The sequence below is a fragment of the Cottoperca gobio genome, chromosome 11, assembly GCF_900634415.1.
Source record: "Cottoperca gobio chromosome 11, fCotGob3.1, whole genome shotgun sequence".
In the NCBI taxonomy this organism is placed as follows: Eukaryota; Metazoa; Chordata; class Actinopteri; order Perciformes; family Bovichtidae; genus Cottoperca; species Cottoperca gobio.
The window spans coordinates 253,260-260,746 of NC_041365.1; positions in this window are offsets into that span (position 1 = coordinate 253,260).

The window sequence follows — 7,487 nt, forward strand, 5'->3', positions numbered from 1 at the left end:
TGGATGCAGCGGTGGGGGTGAAAGTTGCTCAGTGGCACATGAAGCCAGAATGGTTCGACTGCCGGCTGTAAAATGACCCGAATATTCTGCATCTATGTCCCATTGAACAAACGCACGAGCACCTTTAACCTCCTTTAGCTCGTCTCGGCTCGTTAAGGAAACAACTCAGGATTTGTCTGTTAGTGCATTTTACAACTTTTAGGACCTTAAAGTGTTATTTAAGTGTTCTGGGAAGTTGATTTTGGTTTTCTAAAAAGATTCTGCTGATCTTCAAGATGTCTTTGTGCATCACTTGCCGGACCTGGAAGTTGTAATTCCACCTTTTGGCCTCCACAGAAATGGTCTTCAAAGCGCAGCTTGATCCCGTTATTACATTAATTCTTTGATTTTGAAACAGTTGCTTTATTTTGTTGTATTTCTGTCTTTGCATTTTAGATGCTGCTCTGATGGTCCCACACATTTGGATGTTGCAATTTAGGAGATTGATTGAAAGCACATGAATTCATTTCAATAGTAATAAGCTGATATTTATATATATATCCTGCTTTATAGGGAGAACAAACAACTCTATGTAAAGTCAGAATGGACTGATCCTTTGTTTCATAAACACATTTTCTCACCACTGATTTTTCGACTCTTTCCGGGTCCCTTGTTATTTGCTAACTCATTTACAGTTAAATATTTATTTAGGTGCGCTCTCCATAATAGAGAAGTAAATATCTTCCTTAAGAAGATGGAAAATAAATTGGTTTGCTTCTTCTCAACGCTGTATTCTGTGCAGCTCTGACCATCAGCGTCACACAGTCACTGAAATGAGCAGGGAAGCAGACGGGGTGGAGATGGATGGCGAGGGGAGGTGGTGGTGAAGGTGGGTGGGGGTGCGTGGGCATAAGCATACCAGAATGTTGCTGTTAGAAAAGACAGCCGTCCTCTGACACCCACAGTCCAGCACATTCATGAGACGTCTCCTGCAGCCGGTGACAGGAGTAACATATGTGGCAGGTAGTGGCATCGCATGAATCCGCCCCACACGCCTCTCTGTGTCTCGGGGCTGAATGTGTGCGGAGCCACGCTGACGATGAAGAAGCTGTGACGGGCTGGGAGGAGAGAAACCTGTCCAAATGTGACTTCCAGAACTTTTACTTAAAATCAGTAAATCAAACTCCCACCCGCTATAATCTGCACGGTATAGTTTGTTCTGAAATCATTTCCATTTACCTGTTTTTATGGACAATTTCCTAAACATTTGGAGGGAAACCAAGGTGCTTATTCAAGTCCTGGAACATCTGGAAGCAAGTGGGATGATCCCATATTTATAAAACCAGACCTCCGGCCAGGCCAAATGCTCAATCTTGCAACGTTAACAAAAGTGAACAATAGTTTGTGTATCTGTGATTCGGATCCGCTTCAAATGTTACTGGGTTGTTCCTTGGTCCATGTTGTATCCTTCCACTCGGGCTGGTAATCCTGCTGAGAAACAGACAAACCGAACCAAAACCATAACTGACTTTGCAGATAATTATTAAGACCGAAGTGTGTAGATTGTTTTCTTAATAAACAACTTTTGCTGTGTGTGCCAGCACATGTGTGAGACAAAGCAGTGCAGGTTGTGAGCGGTCAGAGGTCCATGCAGAGATCCAGAGGCTGCGCTCTGATGCTGGCAGGACTCCTCTTTGTGCTCTTTGACAAGAGATGTCAGATTCTGCGCACAGTTCCTGTTTCATCTCTCTTTTCTCTGGTGAGATTGTTGCAACCTGAAGACGTTCGGGTGGAACAGCTGATGTAAACTGCACAATAACTGCTGTGTTTCCTTGTTCTTTAGATGCTGGAGTTGTTGTGTTTTCTGGTGCACTTTGACATTTTCCTCTCCTGCCTGCCAAATCAAATCAAATCATGCTCAAATCTAATTCAAATTCCCCTCTTTTCCTCTGCAAATCAAATCACACACATGCTAATGCACTATATGTGCACCAATGCACATCCAGGCATCATTAGGACGACCTGGAGAAGTTCCATTGCTGCAGATCTGTCTACGGTGGACGCATGGATTGTTTCATCCTCTGTCACTTCTTTGTAAAGATTTGAGTTTTCCATTGGAGGAAGATGTGACTGTGACATAAAAGCAAAAGAAATGTCACATTAATGTAGGTTTTTGTGGGAATTTCTCCCCTCTGTTCCTTCCCCCTGTCTTCAATAATGTACAACAGCAGCAGAGCACTTGTCAAACTGAAGGGGCCGATGACGACAGAGAAAAACCTCTTCTCTGATGGGATGTGATGGGACCACGCAGAAAGCTCTCCAAGAGATTCTACATTATTTTCTTTCTTGAACACTCTCATCTCTGAAAGGATCCACAGCACTGAGATTACTGTGAGCTGGACTGCACTTCTCTCCACTTCTAATCTGTGTTTTCCAAACAAAACGTACAAGAAGATACTCAGAAACATGTCTCTTCTCTTCGGTGTTCGGAAAATATGAATTAATTAAGAATTCACAAAGCTTGAGAGTATGCAGAGCTCCCTGCAGTGCTCTAATTAATGTGGATGCTATTTGCACAGCCTTTTAGAATAAAAGAATGTAATATATTGGCTCTTCTGTTTCCCATCCCTTTAGAAATACAGCTTGAAGGTGTTTCTTTGAGCAAATAGCCCTTAAATTTGAAACCGGAGCCAGTCTGCACAAACTGGACCCTCTGCTTTCACAGCCGGTCTGGCAACGAAAGCTTCTGCTTCCCAAAAGCTCTTCATGGCCTTCAAAGTAAGACAAAACTTTAATCTTTTGACTGTTTTGAGTCGGGGGATTAAAGCATGATTAATCCATTTTTTGGCAATTTGGAGACGGGAAGTTATAAACACAACAGTGTCTCTGCGGTACATTATATCACCTTGTGGCAAATGTGCTAAGTTTGCAACACAGCACCAGCAAGTTGCTAAGTGTCTGCTGCTTGGTGCAAGAAGTTGCCTGTTTACACATCCAGCAGACATTAGAATTATTATGGAGGGTTTGTTTTCACCTGATGAATGTAACTCTAATATTCACTTGCCTTTCAGCTTTTGTTCTGCACCAACTCACAAGGGACTGTTAAGCTACCAGCTACGAGCTAACGTTGTCTGTCTGCAGATTACCGCTGAGCAGCTGGTGTACAGAGGGTTTTTGCATTTTTGCTGAAAACAGCTGCCTGCTGCTAGAAATGAGGTTGATGAAAGCAGTGAGACTAAATTAGTAAAGCTGCGAGCGATAAAACCAAAACAATGAGCTTAAAGACACTAAACACTGCAGAGCTGGGTGATAAGTCTCTGTGCGTTGGTCACTACGAGCAATCTCTGTCACATAATCATTTGATCCATTGTAGCTGTAACATATAGATTCTTTAAATGCTGTAAATGGATAAATAAGAAGATATTTATCACTTGGCTACGAAGCAGCTTTCTCTCTGTGCTGCTTTATAGCTCTGAGGTCTGGCTTTGATTGATACTTCCTGAATCCACCTCGTGTCCAAAGCAGAATGACATTTAAGAAAAAGTCCACAAAAGGGGGAAAGTCCTCACATTGAAAAGCATTTATGTAATTTATTCAACTCTAAAGTGCCTTTTTTTCTGAGTTGATTTGACCATTATGACTCATTATCTCATAATGATTGCTGGATGTTGGAGAGCGAGACCTTTCGAGCTTACGCGGAAGGAGGAATTTATCTTTTCACTTAAAGGAAAATGCAGTTAGAAAGATAAATGGCTGCGAGGTTGATGTGGGAATAAATGCCATTCAGAGGTGACATTTGGCTTTTTCCACCCTCTCTCCATTAGCATTTATTTTAAAGCTTTATTTCTGCTTAGACCTCATTAGCTGTTGCCTCAGTGATGACTTTTCTCGCCGTGGTCTTCAGAAAGAGAAAGTAGTGGAACAGCTCTGGTCCATTATGCTTGACAAATTATATTTGCATGTCTATTTGTGTTTTGATCTCTGTGGCTTTGCTGTGCTTTACTGTACCGTCCAAATGTGTTCATTGGTCTGTGAGCCAAAACAAGAAGAATTAATCTTCTAAGTTTAAAGTTTATATTGTTGGAAATAGGCTCTGACTTTCATCCCTTTGTAGAGCAATGAAATGTTAATTAAACCTGGTTTAAAAGTTAGCTTAAGAAAAGGACTGAAAAGGTTTAAAGAACATTGTTTACCACCGGTGCAGAAGAATTATAAAGATCATCAGGTTTCAATTGATTGATTCCAGATTTTAACTTTAGAAACCACAGTTTCTTTACATATTTTATGCAACAACGTCCGTAGATGTGGCATAAAATATGTGTCTTTGAAGAAATGTCTTCGGAGACAACAGCAAAGACGTGAAGAAGTGTGTTCAGCTCTATGTAACTGAAAAATACAGGAAGTAAACAAAAGTCAGATGTAGCAAGAATCTTATTTACTGTACATCATTTAAATAACCTGTCGTCAGTCAGAAAGGATGGACGTGATGCACCCACGATTGTAGTTTACTCTCCAGAGACACTTTATACCCATGAATGTGTTTCCTCTATAGTTCCTCTCCCTCCCTTCAAACAGCACAGCAGTTCTCCTGGAAGAAGACTCATTGTGGCGTCTTGTTGTGGCTCTAAACGTATCCATCAGAGTTTGACACAAACACACCGAACTAAAGGACTCAATTAGCCCTGTTTGTTTAAACCTAACTTGCCTCTGGGCACCTTCAACCCAGATCTACTTTGTCCGTGAACTTAGACAATCAGCTTCCTGACAATATACGACGTCCTTCTTCGGAATGAACTCATTCTTATTCTCTCTCTCCAGAAGGTCTCCGCGCTGCCTGACATCAACAAGCCCCGGCGTACTGACAGGCAGATGCTCATCAACAGCTTGTGTTGTTATTCCAGCAAGATGAGCGTCTCATCACGACAACAGGTCATAACCACGAGGCTGAACCTGGTATTAGTTGATTCATAATTTACTTTATGCACATGTTCATCCAGGCAGAGCCGCAGGCCGCTTGGAAAACAACCTACTCTGTGGAGGTAAACGGATCAATATCCTCAGCAGAATGAACAGAAAGATATATTTCATCAACCCTGTAAAGAAATCATTAACCACAAAGTTCAAGAGATTTGATTAGTAGCATATTGGGTCACGTGCAGGTATTTCTACAGTTGCCAGGGGAAGAGGTTGAAAGATTATACAGCAGCTGACGTGAAAAGATGTAATTACAATTTGATTAAAATATATCTACTGTCATCTGTAATATGTTGTGATTGGAAACTAGTTAGCAATGGAAAATGCTACGCTAAAGCTTAAATCAATAATCTTAGAGTAAACAGTTTAAATAGTTATCTAAAAAATAATAAATATTTGAAATAGTCAAATGGAAAAAGATAGCTAAAGATAAATTAATGGCTAAGTAGCAATGGTTGAAATAGCTAACAATTCATCAGCTAACTGGTGAATAAAGTAACGCAGTGAAATATAGGCCTAGATACAGCTAATAGTTAAATGGTGAAATATATAGCTAACAGCTGGTATAGTTAGCTAACACTAATAGTTAAATGGTGAAATATATAGCTAACAGCTGGTATAGTTAGCTAAAACTAATAGTTAAATGGTGAAATATATAGCTAACAGCTGGTATAGTTAGCTAGATAGCTAATCCGAGTGTAGTACAAATAAACATTGACAGTTCCCTTGTCTGAAAACAAAAGTGTAACAATATCTTTTTAAATAATTCATCTTTTAATGAACACATTTGGAATATGACAGGAGTTGACCTGAAATAAAAACATGGCTACTGATCGTTATAGACCAAAGAAATAAGTCTTCTTAGTCTCATATTTATTTTGCTCCAGGACAGTTTCAGGCCTGAAACATGTTGTGAACATAATCGCAGATTTAGCAGCTCGATCGAGATGAAGTCAAAGTTTATTATATAGCCTATCCACATGGCTGACGCAGCATAGCCTATTCGGAGCGAGGTAATTCATCAATGTCGCTTGGGGAGAGCAGATAATCGCAGTTAATCAGTGTAACTCACAGTTACTCATCTCTCAGATAATCAGTGTAACTCACAGTTACTCATTTCTCAGACTGTAGACTCTTTGTGCTGATGTTTTTACTTTCTTAAGTGCGCCATGATTATGGAAGCTTTTCACGTGATGCGTGAAAAACCTAAAATAGCTGGCTGACTCAGAATGGTTGAATTAAATATGATCGTACACAACAACAGACTTTCATTTTCATTTACATCAAATGGCGTGTGGACTGAAAACACCTTGAATAACACACACTGAGGCAGGAACAGTCTTGTGAGGGAGAGATGAGTACAAGGGATCGAATGGCAGATTAATAATGTCTGCAGGATGTACACCAACTCAAGTCAGAGACACAAACACAGAGAGGAAAGGACTCGCACAGTTCGTAAATCTAATCACAGGGGACATCTGAATGGTTTCTTTTTAGCTGACTGTGTAAGTTTCCCCACTCCATTAAAAAGTCCAATTAACTACATTTAAAGGATCTTTTACCATCAAATTTTTATGGTCCTTTCTCCCAAAAGTCTTCTCATTATGATCCCAGTTCGGACACCTTGCAGATGGAGCATGATTCATCATCTTTCTTCCTGGATGCATTCAAAGTCCAGACTTCTTACTTTGTGCAGCTCCTCTTTTCGTCTACCTTTCCTCAAAGAAAAGTACACAAGAAAGGAAAGGTGGCACCACTGGTGATTCTTGCTTCCTGTAATTTCAATTTAAAGTTAGACTGTGACTTTTGAAGTCAGAAATAACACATTATTCCTCTTATGAATATAAAGTTTTGGGGTTTTTGCTGCTGCAGCTCTACCTGGGCGTCTGGAGGAGATCCGGGTGGAAGGGTGGGTCAAGCAAACAGGAGCGCTGCTCATGTCCAGTGTGGAACCAAAAGTCGACATTAACTTTTTTTAAATTCCTTCTGTTACTTCAATAACTTTAAAGCTAAAACAGGATCTTTTTTTCTAAATATAACCAGGTAGTTGTATTGAGTTGCTCCAGGAGGACTGTCCCTGTAGTTAGTTCACTGTAAGTCGTTCTTTACAGAAAGGTCGGAGGACAACCTCACAGCCACAGAGCAGAACCTCCGGATCTGTTTTGCTCAAGGACACTTCAGCATGACGAACGGGACTTTAATACCATGTGGTCGACAGTTTGTGTCTACAAGCAAAAACACACGGCTCCTAAAAACAACCTCCTGTCCTCGATTCTATTTTTAATGGGTGAAAATGTTCCTATTTAAAATCTGACCCGAGTCATCTTTATGTCACCACACACATTTGTAGCTATCGACCTGAGCTGTTAGCAGACGTTTGATGGTTCTAGTGCCATCACCACTGTTTACCTTGGCATCTATTAAACTCCCGCCGTTGTCTCTCTGCTGTCTCTCATTTCAAACACACTCAGTGACGTTGTGTTGACAGACCAGGCTGCGATTAAAGAGGCTGCAGCCAGTCAGACCAGTTCTCA